Raw genomic sequence first — 16,603 nt, forward strand, 5'->3', positions numbered from 1 at the left:
AGGAATGGCTGATCCACGTTTCGGCGCTGGCTACCGACTTATCTGTCGGCGCACTGCCGCTGCGCGCTGAACCGCAGCGCAAAATCAGATTCTAAATCGGGCCAAACCGGGTAGTAACCGGCCTGTGGAGCCGTAGACACCGCCTGTGCAAAATACAGCAAGATGAACCGAAGTCGAGAGAGAGTTGAAGGAATAGCAAAGATTAGCCGCTGCTAGGCAAAGGTGCATGCATGGGCAGGCGCGTAGCGTGGCAAGGCAACGGGTTAGCTGCGAGCACCGCGCAGCGCTGCATGATTAAAGTGAGCAAGCCAGCAGCCGCTAGCTGGGGCCAAAGCACGCTGAGGGAGCATGCCGCTACTGCAGTGCTGCCAGCCGTGGCGGATCAGCAGTGGCACGCTCTCCCTGCGGGTCAACGCCTGCGCGAGCGGGCGGGAAAGAGGCGAAGGGCCCGGCGCGCTGGCGAGGGCGCGGGCCAAGCGTGAGTCGAGTGGAGGCGTGCGTGGCGGGCCACAGGTGCGAGGTGGCCCAGCGGCAAGAAAGAAGCTAGTGCCGGGCCGAGGTAAGGAAGACACGCAGCACTGGGCCGGGCACTACACCGGCCCCTAGAGACCGGTCCTTCCGTACCACTGGTTGCTGACGCAGACACTGGCCGGTGACCGGCCTGGTACCAAGCTAGGCTGCATCCATAGAAGGCAACGCGCTGCGGCGCATTTGGTACTGGCATCGCCCGACCCAATAAGACTTTTCTTTTCTCTTTTAAATATGCAACAACGAACCGTAAAATCCATAACTTGAGCTAGACAACTCCGAATGACATGAAACTCAATTTTGTTTGAAAGAGGACGACAAGAGCTACATCTTTACAAGGTAAAATCATGCAAATGAGTGAGTGATGATTTTATCATGGTCATAGAGGTGTAACCTCTCAATACAATATATCGAGAAAATCATCACCTCTCGCGTGCAACATGCGATGCAAACCGAAAAACTGTTTCATGCATAAGAACCAAGAAGAACCAAGAACACGATGCAATGCATGCAAGGTTTGAGCTCTCTCCGATGATACGACCCACTATCCTATCAAGCACAAACCTAGTTCTTGCTGCTTCTTCTCGAGTCGGCAAGCTCCGTCTTCATACTCTTCATGATTATACATGCCACCGTCTTCCTTCAACATACACGCCACCGTCTTCTTCCATCTTGTACGCATGCCACCGTCGTCATCCATCTTCAATGCCGTCTTCTCTCTTCATCTTCTACGCCGTCTTCTCTCTTCATCTTCAACATCGTCTTCATCATTGTACTCCGTCTTCTCCATCTTACAACCTTGAGTCCAACATGACTATGGACTTGACCTAAGATTGATTCTCAATGCAACCGTTAGTCCATAGGGATTGTCATCAATTATCAAAACCACACATGGGGTAAAGGACATGTTCTTACAAATGGATCTGACGGGTCACAACGAGGCAATCTAGAGGACGAAGGTCGTACAGGTGCACGAGGAGGCAACCCATAGGATGAGGGATGTACAGTGCACGCGGAGGAGGAAATCTAGAGGATGAGGGATGTACAGGTGCACGTGGAGGTGGAAATCCAGACAATGAGCGATGTACAGGTGCACGTGGAGGAGGAATTCCAGAGGCTGAGGGACGTACAGGTGCACGTGGAGGAGGAATTCCAGAGGATGAAGGTGCTGCTGGTTCAGGTGCTTCTGCTTCCCTACTAGGCATTTTGTAGGCACTAGTATTACGCTGATTTGAATGCTCATATCCATTATATGGAATATGATTTGGAGGATGCGTAGCACCAACCTCAGCAACCTTTCTAGCAGATCGTCTAGTTGATAGGACATGTGCAATATTCAGGATATGTGGTGGCACAGGAGGACCTGGATTGTAAGGAATTTGTGACGTTGTTCCTGTTTCAGCACTTCTGTTCGTATCACAATTTGTTTCTGGACTATACATGTCTGAGTCCAATTCCGTTGTAAAAGGTGAGTAGCCGGTGACATAGAAGTTGCGTGGAATTTCAGGTGTCACCCACTGCAGAGGTTTTGGATCAAGCACAACTTCACTTCTTTTATTTCGTCTAGCCATTGATTCATTCTCGTGATAGTAGAATATCAGAGATTTATTCGAATAAATAAGGGCAGTACACATAACACAACTATAACTTGGATCAAATAACAAGTTCAAGATAAAAAAGAGAAGTACGAACATGGAGATATAAACAACATTATCAGTACAAGATAACTAAATACAGCACTCAGGGATTACTAAGTTCAACTGCAAAAACATAAAAGTACAGGGCACAAGCATTACTAAGTTCAACTAGAAAAACAGAGAAGTACAGGGCACATGTACTTCTAAGTTCAACTAGCAAAACAGAGAAGTACAGGACAAAAGGATTAATAAGTTCAAGTGATAAGTTCAAGTGTTGAAAACAGAGAAGTACATGTCACATGCATTTACTAAGTTCAACTAGCAAAACAGAGAAGTACAGGTCACAGGTACTACTAAGTTCAACTAGCAAAATAGAGAAGTACAGGACAAAAGGATTAATAATTTCAAGTGCTAAGTTCAAGTGTTGAAAACAAAGAAGTACATGTCACATGAATTTACTAAGTTCAACTAGCAAAACAGAGAAGTACAGGACAAAAGGATTAATAAGTTCAAGTGCTAAGTTCAAGTGTTGAAAACAGAGAAGTACAGAGAAGTACATGTCACAGGCATTTGCTAAGTTCAACTAGCAAAACAGAGAAGTACAGGTCACAGGCATTACTAAGTTCAACTAGCAAAAGCATTACTAAGTTCAAGTGTTGAAACAGAGAAGCACATGACACATGCAATACTAAGTTCAAAGATAAGTACAGGAGTTGCAGTAGAAGCAGAGAAGTACAACAAGCATACAGAATAAGTACAATTTCAATATTCGAGAAGTATAAGGTCATCACTTTTTTAGAATTACAACATGACAAGTTCAGGTTTTAACACTGAGAAGTACAAGATTCTAGGTTCTAGCTCGTACAACATTATCTCACCTCATTTAGTTCAGATGTACTTCGTTTCAAAGGAGTAAGTGTAGTAGATATACAAGTTTCCCTTATTTTATCTGAGAGCAAAGTAGATTTGTGAGCAAATCGAGGTGAAGATCTTGTAGGAACGACATCTTCAACTCTTTTCCGTCGAATCTGCATCTTCTTAGATCTTGGAGGATCCATTTGCTTGGATTTCTTGAATTCAGACAATTTATTTAGAAAAATCCAAGATTTCCAACTATGATTTGGCACTGCAGCATTTGCAGAGAAGGATCACAGAGCTGAAGAATTTGCAGAGATCCCTGAAGAGACTCGCCGGAGAAGAGGGGGCCGCGCCAGAGAAGAATTAGGCCGGGATCTAGCGCCGGAGAAGAATTTGGCACGCCGGAGAAGAAGTTGCCACGCGAGCTCGGTCGCCGCGTGATCTCGGTCGCTCCGCGACGGCGCCGGGGATGCGGGTCGGAGGTGGGGGGCGGGCGCGCGGTGGAGGCGGCGGGGGTGGCGGCGGGGTGGAGGCGGACGCGGGGTGGCGGAGGGGGCGAGATGGCGGCGGGGACGGGGTGGAAGCGGGGCGGGATCGAGGAAGGTGGAGTTTGGTCGGGGGGGGGGGTCTCGGTCGGAGCGGGCGTTCCGCCCAGAATCCCTTATATAGGGGCCGGAGATGCTCAGAATAAGTAATTCTGCACCCGGGTCGGTTCACCGAGCCAGCCCAACTCTGCTTCGGGTGCGGCTCACACCGTGGCAGGCTCCGCTCGATGTATTTTTTGGGGGTTTATTAGGTTGTCGGTTTTTCATATCGCGCGGATCGGGACGTGCGTTGCCCGGCCGACCGTGTTTCCGTAGAACCGCCGGCACACGCTCCTCCAGCTCGACAAATCCGGCGACCACCGGCGACCCGCCGCTGCCGCCCGGAGAGTCCGTGCCCCAACCTAGGCATGTAGGTGGTCACGGGTCGTCCACGGCGCCGCCAGCCCAGCCCAATTAAAACCTCTAAGCGAACACCCACGATCAGGGGAAAACACGATGGGCTTCAGCTATGAGTTCGCTACCACCGCCACGCCGCCTCGACAGGATAAGGTCTTCGAGATCGAGACTTCTCCGCTCTCCCTCGCCCCGGTCACCATCGACGGGCGACACGCTTCCGGCTGGCTCCTCGACGTGCGCGAAGTGGTTGTTGCCGAGGTCGAGGTGGCGGATGGTGCCGCCGCAGGACCCCGCGACGGCGGCGAGGGATTCGGCGCCCGAGAGGCGGTTCTCGGGGCCAGGAGGTGGCGGAGGGCCGGGAGGCGGGGCAGGCCCACGAGCGAGGAGAGGCGAGCGCCAGCCACCGAGAGCTCCTCCAGGGACGGGAAGCGGTCGAAGAGCGCCGGCGAGGACAGGCGGCCCGTGGAGGACTTGACGGCGCCGTCGAGGGTTAGGGTCTTGGGCGCGAAGAAGGGGGAGTTGGGCGCGTTCTTCACGGACGCGTTGATGGCGCGCTCCCACGCCGCGTCATCCTCTCCGGCGGCGGCGGGACGGCGCCGGCCATGTCTGCGGTGGAGCCGGAAGTTCGGAGGCGGAGCTGACAAGTATGGAAAAGGAAGGAAGCATGGTTGCTCTCCCCACGCTGGCTTTTTCTGGCAGGACGCTGGCGGGTTTAATCGGGCTGGCCGGACGCCGGTAAAGATGAGCGTATTGTACGGTCATGTAGCGGCAGCCCGTTCAGTTTGTATGGACACAAAAGGGCACTTGGTGGGCCGCCGCTAGCCTGCCCACTTACAGCCTGACCCCAGCCCACCCCCACCCCCCGCCCCTTTGAAGAGCTCTGCTATACACACGACAACATGTGTCCGATACCCGTACGATCTTTTGATAGCAGCGACCTTTGCTTCACGCGGTTGGACTCTGCCTGCTCTTTCTTATACGGAGTACCTAGTACTAAAATTCAAGCCCACCTAAATACTTCGCTATCATCCTCCGGCTAAATAAATGGCATCCGTGTGTTATAAGGCATCTTCAGCCGCGCAACGTAAACGGACGCTGAGATCGTTTTCATCCGCCGGACCGAAAATGTGTCTGGTATCATCTTCAGTGCGTGGGGCGACGCAAAATGATCGGGTCGTCCGCGGCGACGCAAACTTGACCCAAATATGCGTCTCTGCGGACGTTGCGCGGACGCGCAAAGTGTCCGCTCGCGTCTGGCGAACGTTTCATCTGGCCCACCTGGCAGTGACCTAGCGTCGACGCGTCTTCTCCGCCAGTACTGGCGCCGAGGCATCGCTTCAGCAGTCTGCGTCCGCGTAAGTGGCGATGCCTCGCGTGGCGCGCGGGCGTCGCCTACCTCTGCGCACGAAGTAATGACGATGTCACACGTGCCGCGATCGTCGCCCTGCCTCCGATCTATATAAAAAGGGCGCGAGCATCTCATCTCCTCCCCACAAAACCCTAGCCGCACAACCTCCACCGTAGCGCCGTTGCAGCTCAACCTCCACCGGAGCCAGCATGAGCAGCGCCGGCCGCGGGGTGGCGCAAATGGACGCTCGCGACCACTTTTGGGCGTCCGAAATGCGTCACCCCGTTGGAAATGCCTTAACCTTCCTTGCGCTAAAAAGGTTCCACGATGGTGGCGAGGTCTGTCGGCCCTGGTTACGGATCAACATACTATGGGTGGTGACCCTGTTCTACGATGGTGGCGAGGTCTATCAGCTCAGGCAGATGCAGCCATGGGTTGTTGTTGCTTGCATGTCGAGGGGGCAATCTCTCGGGCGTAATGGCCGTGGTTTAGGGGCAGATGTTTATGTGCAACTTGGCTTGTGATCTTCTGGTTGTGATTTGACATGGGGACGACAGCCTCAGAAGGTGGGGACGACGGCCTCGGAAGGTGGTGACGGCATGCTATGCAGGGCGCGACAACTAGGTAGAGGCTGGGTTGACAGTCGACCATGTTTGCTACGTCGACATCTTCCTCCATAGCGCGACCCCCTCCGTCGGGCGACTCCGTCCTTTGCATCGACCCCGCCCATCGTGGACTAGCCGACTCACCTTTCGCTGACTCGCCACGCTCGCAGGCTCACCTTCCGCGGACCCGTCACGCTCGTGGAGTCACGTGTCACGGACTTGCCATGCTGGCGGACTCGCCTTTCGTTGACTCGCTACGCTCGGGGACTCCCCCGTTGCGGTGTATACATGCTACCGACTAATGCCGCGCAACTCCACTGCGTCGACACTCTTTATTAATTGGACAATTTTGCTTCTTAATCAATGGAAAGGTAGATCTTTTGTCTCGTTAAAAAAAAAGTGGGCTGGAGCTTGAGTCGTGGGACAGGGCACTCGGCAGAGGGTTTTTAGGCCGATGGTACGGTTAGTTCCACCAAGAAAAAGAATAAGTAGCGCTGTGGGAAACTATCGGACAGAAATCGTATGGATTTTATCGTGTGTGAAGCAATTCCGCCCTTTGAATGACCCCAGTTCCGCCCCTCCCTCGCCGGCGGTCCTGAATTCCAGGCGGCGTTGCTCGTGGGAAGTCCCGACGGGAGCTGCGCGTGGGGCGCTTCCCGGTGGACTACGACGCGTCCACGAGCTACTGCGCGGCGTTTTCCATGGTGAGCCTGCCGTCGCCGCGGTTCCTCTCCCCATCCGGCAGGTACTCTTCCGCACTGCCGCCCCTGTTAGAGATGCAAGTACTCATCCCCCTCTCCCTCCCTGTCAGCTCCGGCCAAAATAATTTTGGAGGTGGCTCACGTATCCTCTTGCAGGGAACGAGCGGGTGGCGTACCAGGCCGCGCGAACACTCTCCGGCTTGGTGGATCCTTTAGGTGCGTTCCCGATCTGCAGCACTAGCCTATGCAGCACCACGTTTCCTTCCCTTGTTTGTTGGATACAGTTAGCAGCCATGATTTTTTCTTCCAGATCAAATAAAGTGGTAACCTGCAAGTGGCATGATTAGTACTAGATTGACAATTCGGTCTTTGCGTTTGGCTCTTATCTGATAGTCACGGGTCGCATGCCAGATTCTTTTGGAGGAATATAATTTATTGTTGAAGACATAATGCTCTTACTTCAACCAAACGCTGGCACATAGTGTGCCTTGGATTTATTCTTTTGTTGATACCAAATAACTTATGACTAGCTATGCAGTCTTTTGTGTAAAAGTTAAAGAACTGGTTGGCTCACTTTGTTGCATGTCACCAATGTGTAATTTCTGATCCATCATGAAATAGATTGTTATTTTTCTCTTATTGTAGCAATGGCTCTATAATCCAATTATCAACAAGTCAAGTTATTTTCATCCTAATTTAATTTAATTTCAGTTCAGCGGAGTGGCAACCCAATATAATTTTATCGGTCACTGCTACCAGTTCGCAACCCTGCAACCATGATTTTTAGAATCTTGCATTGATAATTTTCATCATTACTCGAATGCTAAATGCCATCGTTTCCCATTTGCAGTAAACCTTGGCTCCGTTCTTGTGAGCATCGTGGTCTAGTGTTGATTCATGTTGCTGCAATCTTAGCATATTCACTTGTTTGTTTACACAAATCCAAGCTCTGTCATCAGATTTCAGCCGCCAAGCCGAGGTAGATCCTGATATCCAGTCAAGCATACTATGGTCTATGTGGTTTTCTTAGAATTAGTACCTTTATTTTTGGTGCAATTAAGATCTCTTCTACCGTTTTTTCTTCAAATACATGTGTTTGGGAGGTACAAAGTTTTCATGTCCACTCCACTTAAAAACATTTTGGCTAATTTGTTGCAGGTTGATATTATAATGATCTCTTTGATGGCAATACTATCGCGTAATAAGAGTTGGCTTTGTGTCTTCATACATGCCAACTAAGTAATGACTAGCTATTTGGCTTCACATGAAAGTTTTAAAATGTTATCAAAAAGCTACTCACATACATCAAAAGAAAAATGACATACTTACAAAGCACGTCAATGCCCCTAATGTTATTTCAGTTGTAGCTGGTCTTTGGAAATGGGTATATGTACAAATAAGAAGTATGCGTTTGGGTAAATCCTTCTGCCAATATTTGCAGTTCGTTTCTTTCCCTTGGTGGTATTTTGTATTTTAAGCTCAACACATGGCCAGAGTTGATATATGGTCGTGCATGTGGTTTACTAGCTGCTTGCGATACCTTTTGTTAGTAAATCTTTTACCTCTTTCTGTTTAGCCTGCTTCTCAGTTATTCTGCTTTTCCTGTCATTATACATAACTTTTCTTATGCATAAATACCTCTCAACTTTTTAGGTGCCTAATTATGCTACTGTCATTTGCATGAAAATTAATGATAGTGTGAATGGAAAATTCACGGAAGTTTGTGTGATATGTTAGTTGCTTTGCTTCGAGCTTTGACCATGTTCCTAGCCTAGTAGATTTTGCCTTGAAGACAGATATAGACCAAGTATGCCTAATGTATTGTAATTTGTAAATATGGCAAAATCGTGTAGAGCTTATTTTCAGTTTGCTGGCCTAGCATAGATGACATTCTAGGATTTTTAAGGGGTAATTTCTTTGACTCCAATCTTAAACATGACATAATCCTAAATGGTCGCATAATACATTCTTCTTCCACCTGATGCTACATGGGTCATATATTTCTGCTATTTTATTAGCCCCGAGTCAATTTCTAGTTCAATTCATGAGAGCAAGCTTGCTGGTGATACCTTTTGTTATTCAGAAATATACGTTTATCAGATTGGCAGTTGCTTCTCGTTTTGTATGCTATCAGTGATTATCACCTTTTCAGCTTCCTAGCTGTAATATTTTTGTGTGCTTGAAAATAGATTAGTGTGCCTGTTAGTTTCTTTACGTCCACCTTTGATTTTTTTCGAGAAAACGCAATGACATTGCGTTTCATTTCATTGCAAAGAAGAGTTGGTTACAGATGTTAGCCACCTCGGTGGCTTACAGATACGAGAATTCAGTGTACATCCCAGTCTGTGGGTAGGATATCGCGGAGGCCAGCCGCACCGGCTCTCGCCCAAAGTGTTGCTTCTACTCTAAACTGCTCGCAGACGCGCTGGACCGTAGGCCTCTCTCCCTCAAAGACGCAAGCGTTTCGGTGCTTCCAAATGAGCCAAGGGATGAGCAGCGTGACAGTGGCAAGACCCTTGCGCATTTGCTTCGGAGTTGCTTGCCTCGCCAAGATCCACCATTCGCCGAGCGAGGGCTCATTGTCGGTGGCCCGCAGTGAGCCTAAGCAATGCCAAGGTGTCATGCCGTACATGCCTTGAGAAGGGGCATGCTAGCGAAGAAGTGTTGCAACGATTCCGGTTCCCGATCGCATAGGAGACATCCGGGATGGTGTTGTAGGCCGTGTCTCCGCAGCCGCTCCGCTGTCCAACATCGGTCCTTGTGAGCAAGCCAGTGGAAGAACTTTGCCCAGCGGCGGCGCCCGGGTTCTCCAAATCAGCCTCCATGCACCGCAGCTCTTGGATCCTTGGAACATGCTCAAGTAGCAGTGTCTTGGCGGAATATGTTCCGCTAGCACTCCACCGCCATACCATTTGATCTCGGCTGGTCGGTGAGTGTGAATTGCTCCACCTTCCTCCAAAGCAGCAGGTACCGGCCGATCTCACGGATGCCGATGACACCATGGATGTCACGAGCCCGGCCGGTGCGCGAGTAGTCCGTCGGCGATCGACGTGCCCTTCCGGCGTCTCTTGGGGATGCAGGCATAGCGGCTCCGGTGCGATTTGACCGACGGAGCGGCCGTCGATCCGGCCGGTCCTCCCGTAACCTGCCGGTCCGTCCGTCGCCGGCGATCATGTGGGTGGAGGCGAAGAACAAGCAGCCGCTCCCGCCGGGTGAATTGCAAGTCCGGGCCGCTCCAGGCTCGTTTTGGTCGGTTCTACTTAGCCACAGCCAACGTAGACGCAGCCGCAAGCCCAGCCCTCTCCGCATCATGGACGCCGAGGCCTCCAAGTGAGATTGGCCGGCTTACAGTGCGCCAATTGACGTGGCAGTGTCCACCGCTAGCCTCAGCTCTTCCCTCCCAAAGAAATCCACACTGTATCTTCTCCAGGATCTGGTGCAGGGGGATTGCAGCCAGAACGGCTTTGACGAGCGTGAGCCGCCCCGATCTGTCCATGAGCCTGGACTTCCAAGTTGGAAGCTTAGCCGCGGTCTTGGCCACCAGGGGCGGGAACTCGGGCCCCGGTAGGACGCCGCAAAGTCGCTGGGATGCCCGGGTAGGTCAAGGGCAATCCGCTAACCGGCGGAGCCGTAGTCGTGGTGATCACCGTGGCCGCATCCTCCTCGCAGCTTCAGCAATGTCGCCGCGCTCTTGTCGTAGTTGACTTGTAGGCCGGAGGCTCGCCAAACATGTACCGCAAGATTGACTTGACGGCATTGGCGTCGGCGACGGCGGGGTGGCAGTAACATGACCACGTCGTCGGCATAGAGGGATGCCACCGGGATGGTCTTGGTCGGGTGGAGAGCTTGTAGAATTCCGACCGCGGCCGCGTGCGTGACCAGCCTCCCAAGGGCGTCCACGGCCCAACACGAAGAGCTGCGGCGACAAGGGGTCCCCTTGCCGCAGCCCTCGGCGGTGCCGGATCGGTGGCCCAGTGGCAGCCATTTAGCGAGACACGCGTGCTTGCGGAGGAGAGCAGGATCGCAATCCAGCCCATGAATTTGTCGCCGAAACCATACCGCCGGAGCACCTCGAAGAGGAACGCCCAGGATAGCGTGTCAAAGGCTTTGGCGAGATCGAGCTTCAGCATGACTCTCGGCTCACGTAGCTGATGTAACAGGCGCATGGACTGTCGGACAAGCACGAAATTGTCGTGTAGGCTGCGGCCACCGATGAAAGCGTTCTGGTTCTTGCTCACAAGGCTGTTGAGCTTCGGGGCCAGCCTTAGCGATAGCACCTTCGCGACCACTTTGCCAATCAAGTGCACGAGACCGATGGGACGGTAGTCGCCAAGCGTCTGGGCATCTGGGCGTTTAGGTAGCAGGGTGAGCAGCGCTTGGTTGATCCTATGGAATCCCCGTCCGCGTAGATCATCGAACCGGTGGAAGACGGCGAGCACGTCTTGTTTGACCACGGGCCAGCATGCGCGCAGAAATTCGGCGGTGAATCCGTCAGGCCCAGGTGCTTTGCGTGCGGGTAAGCGCTTGATCGCAGCCCAGATCTCGTCCTCGGAGAATGGCTCATCGAGCTCGGCTAGATCAGCAGACGGCGTGATCAGCTGGTCGAGGTTTAGGGTGCAATCTCGAACAAACTCCGTGCCAAGCAGGTCGTCGAAGTGCGAGAAGGCCGCCTCAGCCATCTCGGCAGGTTGGTCGAGCACGCGGTTGCCAACCGTGATACGGCGTATCCTATTCTTCTGCCGGCGGTATGAGCACTGCTGGTGGAAGAACGCAGTATTGGCGTCTCCATCCTTTAGGTTAGCGATACGGGCCCGCTGGCGTGCGATCGTGCGATCGAGCGACGCAAGGCCAAGGTGGGAAAGCTTGAGAGCTTTGTGCAGCCACGATTCGTGTGGCGTCAGCGTGCGGCCCTCCCTGGCCTTGTCAAACCGGAGTATGAGCTCACGGCAGATTGCCAGCTTGTGGCGCACGTTCCCGATCGACTTGGCAGCCCAGCTCACGTCCACCTTTGATCGTGTCATTACATATTAGCCTATCAGATTTTGCATTTACGGACCGAGACAGCTTCAGTATCACAAATGTATTTTCGATCTGGCAAAATGACCGTGGAGAATATTCCAGTAGCTGGCCTCTGAGCATAGATGACATTGTTAGTTTATTAATCAATTATTTTCCATCCTCCATCCTCCAATATGGCGGAATTCTAAATGGTTGCAGGATATTGGCAGAGCTGATTCTTTAGCTCAATTTTGTTCGTGTAGAGATCAAGGTGAGGCTGCACCATATCACCTCTCTCCAGTTTCCATGCATCCTTACAAGTCTATCAATTCATTTATTTAGCATTAGAAGCTTATGAATTGGCTAGATTCTGGTCTGACTAGCTTCTAAATCTTGTTATATATACTGGTGATGGTGTGACAATGGACATTCCTTTTCTCTTCAGTGATTCAATTTTTTCCAAAGGAATTCTATGGTTGCAAATTATGTCCAGGTTCTTGATTCCTTTGGTAAATTGTCTGCCCATTTTTCAGGATGGACGGCGATGTTCAAAAAATTAGGTGGAACTGAAGATGTGTCTTCCTCCTGGTCCTGGGTACACAATGAACTGTAGAGTTACATCGCATGTTGTGGTCTTCAGCGCCGGGCTGCCTAGTACGATAGAAATACAAACATCAACGCGTTGTCTAGTCGAGCTGATCTAGCTAAATAATTTGCACCGACTAATGTAATTTTTATTACATGTTCACATATTGATTTCTTAATTTTTGATATGCACGGGATGCCTGAAATATGTAAACACATGTGTGCATGGACACATATATATGTTTATTCAAATGGAGATCTTACTCTAGCCGTACTTGTAAAACTTGCATTGTGTAATCAGGCCATCCTTGCTATTCGTATGGGCATTAAACTTTTACATCACCTATGAAATATCTTAGCTTTATTATGTTGTAATCGTTCTTAGCTTTATTTGTTTTATGTAAATATGTCTTTTATAAGTTTTTAAATCGCCTCTGATATTTCCCACGTGAGTGGTTGGCCCAGACTTTCTTGCCATGGAGTGCAAATTGAATTAGTGGCGCATGCTCGTTACCAGATTTTCTTAATAGGTTCATTGCATAGATGCTTTCTAATCACTAATCAGTCAGCGAGACACATGGGTTGCCTCGGTCATTATATTAGGTCAATCTGCCAAATTACTAGAGTGGCGGTGGCGGACGGCCGCTCCACCTCCTTCTGGCTGGATAAGTGGCTCCCGGGGGAGCCGCTCGCGACACGCTTCCCCGCCCTCTTCTCCCACAGTACACACCCCCACGCCTCCGTGGCCGCGGTGGTATTGCTGGGGCTGGACCTCCAGAGCCGCCTCACTAGGGCTGCTGAGGAGGAGCTCCGGGCTGTGCGACGCTTCATCGACACCACCTCGCTTTCTGAGGGGGGCGACCGCCGCTCCATCGACTCGCCGTCGGCGCCTTCCTTCTCCTCGCGTGCGGCCTACCGTGCCCTCTCGCCGGCGCGGCCCGTCGACTCTGCGGCCTGCTTGACATGGTCCCTCAAGATACCCACCAAGGTCAAGATCTTCGCGTACCTCCTCGACATCGACAGGCTGAGCACCCGGGTGAACCTCTTCCACAAGGGGTGCGCCTCCTCTGCCGCTTGCGCCTCCTGCGGTGCCCCTGAGACGGGGCGCCACTTGTTCTTCGACTGTCCCGTAGCCGCCGACCTCCGGGCTGCCCCGGACGTCCCAATCCCGGCCGGCGGTTCTCTATTTGGGATCTCCGGTCCCCCCCCCCAGACACCCACGGGCGCGTGGCATTTCGGTCTTGCGACCGTTCTCTGGTCCATTTGGAAGTCCAGGAACGACCTCGTCTTCAATGGAGTGGCCCACTCTACCGCTTCGACCCTCCATCGGGCCGGCGACGACCTCTCTCTTTGGAGGTGGAGTCTCCGCCCATCTGACCGGGAGCCACTCGACCGGCTCCGGTCTAGCTTTCTTGCTAGAGCTGTTACATAGAATAAGGAAAACTCTCCTCCCCCCCCCCCCCCCCCGTATTTCCCTCCTGTGTACATGGACTGGCTACTTGGCCGCTTTCGAGTTTGAATAACAACCGGTGGGGTCTTTTCCCCCCGTCTACCTCGAAAAAAAAAATCTGCCAAATTAAAACAGCAGAGGCCGGGAATGCTCGGGGCTTGGAACGGACACTGACTGAGCATGTAACGTAATTTTACGTCGCCTGACATGTGGACAGGGATCGTGGTGCAGGGCCTGGAACGGACGCGGATTGAGAATGCAACGGGGATCGCAGTGCGGGGCGAGCGACAAAGTAATTTTACGTCGCCTTGCGCGTGGATGGCGAACGTGGTGCGCGCGGGACTCGTACGGACGTGCGGGCAGGCGCGCTCGGTGCGGTGGGGTGCAAAATAATATTCTGCCCCCAGGGAGCCAAATAGCGCGTCTAGCCCATTGCAAATGTGGAAACAACACAGTCTGTACACTGCTTTTAGACTGCTTGTGGTCAGATTTAAAAATAGTGATGCAGTACACAAATTCAAACCATGTTTGCAAAAGACAACGTAAACATCATCTGTGGCTGACAGAGTCTGGTCCTGGGCTTTCTGCCCGTTTCTGCCACCGCAGGTCATGGGCCTGGCACACAAAGGATTCAAATTTTGAATCCATTAGGTACCCACCCGGGGCTTTGGGCTGGGTGGTAGTGGAGAGGTACCTAACAGCCCATCGCCTGTATGGGCTTCTGACGTCACCTGTTCATTGTACTCCATTTGGTACCAGCAAAGCCCGTTCCAGCCATATGGCCATTCAGAACCTGATAGAATTACATTAGGTACCATACTTCTGAATGTAGTAAAACGTCTTGCATCATCCAGGTATATGACACCTGCAAAACAATAAATCTCAGATTCAGTTTCCATGAAATACTAAACATAGAAGTAGACTATCGACATGATGTGGAAAGCTCGAAAAGGACCAAGAACTAAGCAGGTACCTACAGAACTAGACCCAGGTACTTAAAGATGGTAATTCACAGCCACAGTCATACATGGCCATGCCTTTTTGCGCAATCATACATATAAAAAGCGTCTGAATTCATGACAGTGTATTTCTCAGCATCACTGGGACAAAAAATCGATGTATACTTTCATTAAACAGAAACACACCATGGTTTGGGAAAACTGCATGTACTGAATGGTACCTTAAGTCGTTCGATTCGTCAGGAACTGACAAGCATTGCCCAGCCATGAAGCCAAGAGAAAACACCATCGTCTGGGATAAGGCATACACTGTTCGGCACCATAAGTCATATGATTCGGTACCTGTGTTCCATGGAGATATTGTATGGCATTCAGCACCCTAGTTCAATCTGTTAAGTACCTGTGGGAGACCCCGGCCAAAATTAACACAGAGTACTACTGGTTCAGCGCCCCACAGAATTTTGTAAAGCACCCATACGATTCATTATCTTAGAGCAACTAGTTAAGCACGTCACGGGTATTAGTTAGAACTTGGATTGCTTGTGAGACCTGAGACCTACCTATGAAAAACATCTGAGGATGAGATAGATGACTTAGGGCAAGGTGATAAAGTACATATGAGATCTCAAAACCAACCTAACTGTTAGTAGTGATGACTAATTCTCCAAAAGAATCAATTATAATTCTAGCAAGAACTAGCATAATCATTTCTATATCAAGCACTTTAGATTCCAACAAGAAGTTAGGCAGCATGAGGTGCAAATTCTAGCTAAGTGGCATAGAGAGAGCATCAACATTTGTTTAGCCATGACTTGTTCAGATGTACCTCAAGAATTGTAAATTGCCAAGAAAAAATAGCATCAGGAAAAATAAGCAAGCTACTTCACAGGGAAGAATATAACCACTAACAAATGTCAGTATATACGGCCATCAACAAATGACGTCTCTCTATTTTTTTTTAGCTGAGTTACGCAAACCCCAAAACAGATTTTGATACCAAGGCAGAAGTGCAAGAATCAACTATAAACCCACTACTACAAGATCCTTCTACTAGTACAACAATACCATAGTGCTCCTTCTACCAGAACATTCAATCCTAGTTAGATACCAGCAAGATAATTGTCAAGCATATCTATAATTACACAGTTCTAAAATTACTTAGACCATATTATTGTTGAAAGTAAAACATGTCCAAACACTAAATGGAAATTTCCATCGATAAAAAACACCAGAGAAATAACATATGCTTTTACATAATCAGAGTACTACTGATTCAGCACTTCCAACAAACTTGTTAAGTACTACAAGCAGCACCCGGACTCTGTTATTAAGTACCCCATTTGTCTTGTACATGAAACTAAGTACTACAAGATCAATGATTCAGCACCTCACATCATCATGTTAAGCACCCATACACTGGTGGAAAAACAGGCTTCGGGTGAGCCCCATAAGTCGCGATGCTGCAGGAACCGCGACTAATGGTACCTTTAGTCGCGGTTCGGGAGGCGAACCGCGACCAAAGGCCTGGGCCCGTGGCGCTCGGTGGCCAGCCGGTGCACGTGGGGGGCTTGAGTCGCGGTTGGCCAGGCCAACCGCGACTAAAGGTGCTCGAAGGCCTTTAGTCGCGGTTGGCGAGGCCAACCGGGACTAAAGCCCCTCCCTATATATACCCACCCAGCAGCCAACACTTAGCCATTTGGTGCCATTCTCTTCACAAGCTTCACAAGTGGGTGTTAGGTTTGCTTTTGGTTCCTCTTATGCACATAAGGTGTTTGATGAAATTCCCCAAGAGCATGAAACAAACATGATATGAAGTGTTGGAGCCACACTTGAGCTTTCTCATTTATTTTTTCCTCCTCGATCGCGGTTAGCAACTTGAACCTTTGATGTGTCGTTGATAAAATGTGCATGTGTGTGTAGTTCATTGTTTAATTTATATTGTTTGTAGCTAGTTAGTTTAACAAATGCATGATGGTTAATTATATATTTTATA

The 16,603-nt window shown here is 50.5% G+C and overlaps 1 long non-coding RNA gene and 1 pseudogene across 1 annotated transcript; one reads left to right on the forward strand and one right to left on the reverse strand.

Moving 5' to 3' along the window:
* Nucleotides 1–4,048: 4,048 nt before the first annotated feature.
* Nucleotides 4,049–5,297, reverse strand: LOC124663831 (annotated as a pseudogene).
* Nucleotides 5,298–7,478: 2,181 nt separating this feature from the next.
* On the forward strand, nt 7,479–12,545 carry LOC124667731. Its single transcript, XR_006991387.1, has 2 exons — nt 7,479–7,597; nt 12,150–12,545. It is a non-coding gene; the product is annotated as an uncharacterized LOC124667731 (long non-coding RNA).
* The last annotated feature ends 4,058 nt before the right edge of the window (nt 12,546–16,603 follow it).

Source organism: Lolium rigidum, chromosome 6 (assembly GCF_022539505.1).
Source record: "Lolium rigidum isolate FL_2022 chromosome 6, APGP_CSIRO_Lrig_0.1, whole genome shotgun sequence".
Lineage (NCBI taxonomy): Eukaryota > Viridiplantae > Streptophyta > Magnoliopsida > Poales > Poaceae > Lolium > Lolium rigidum.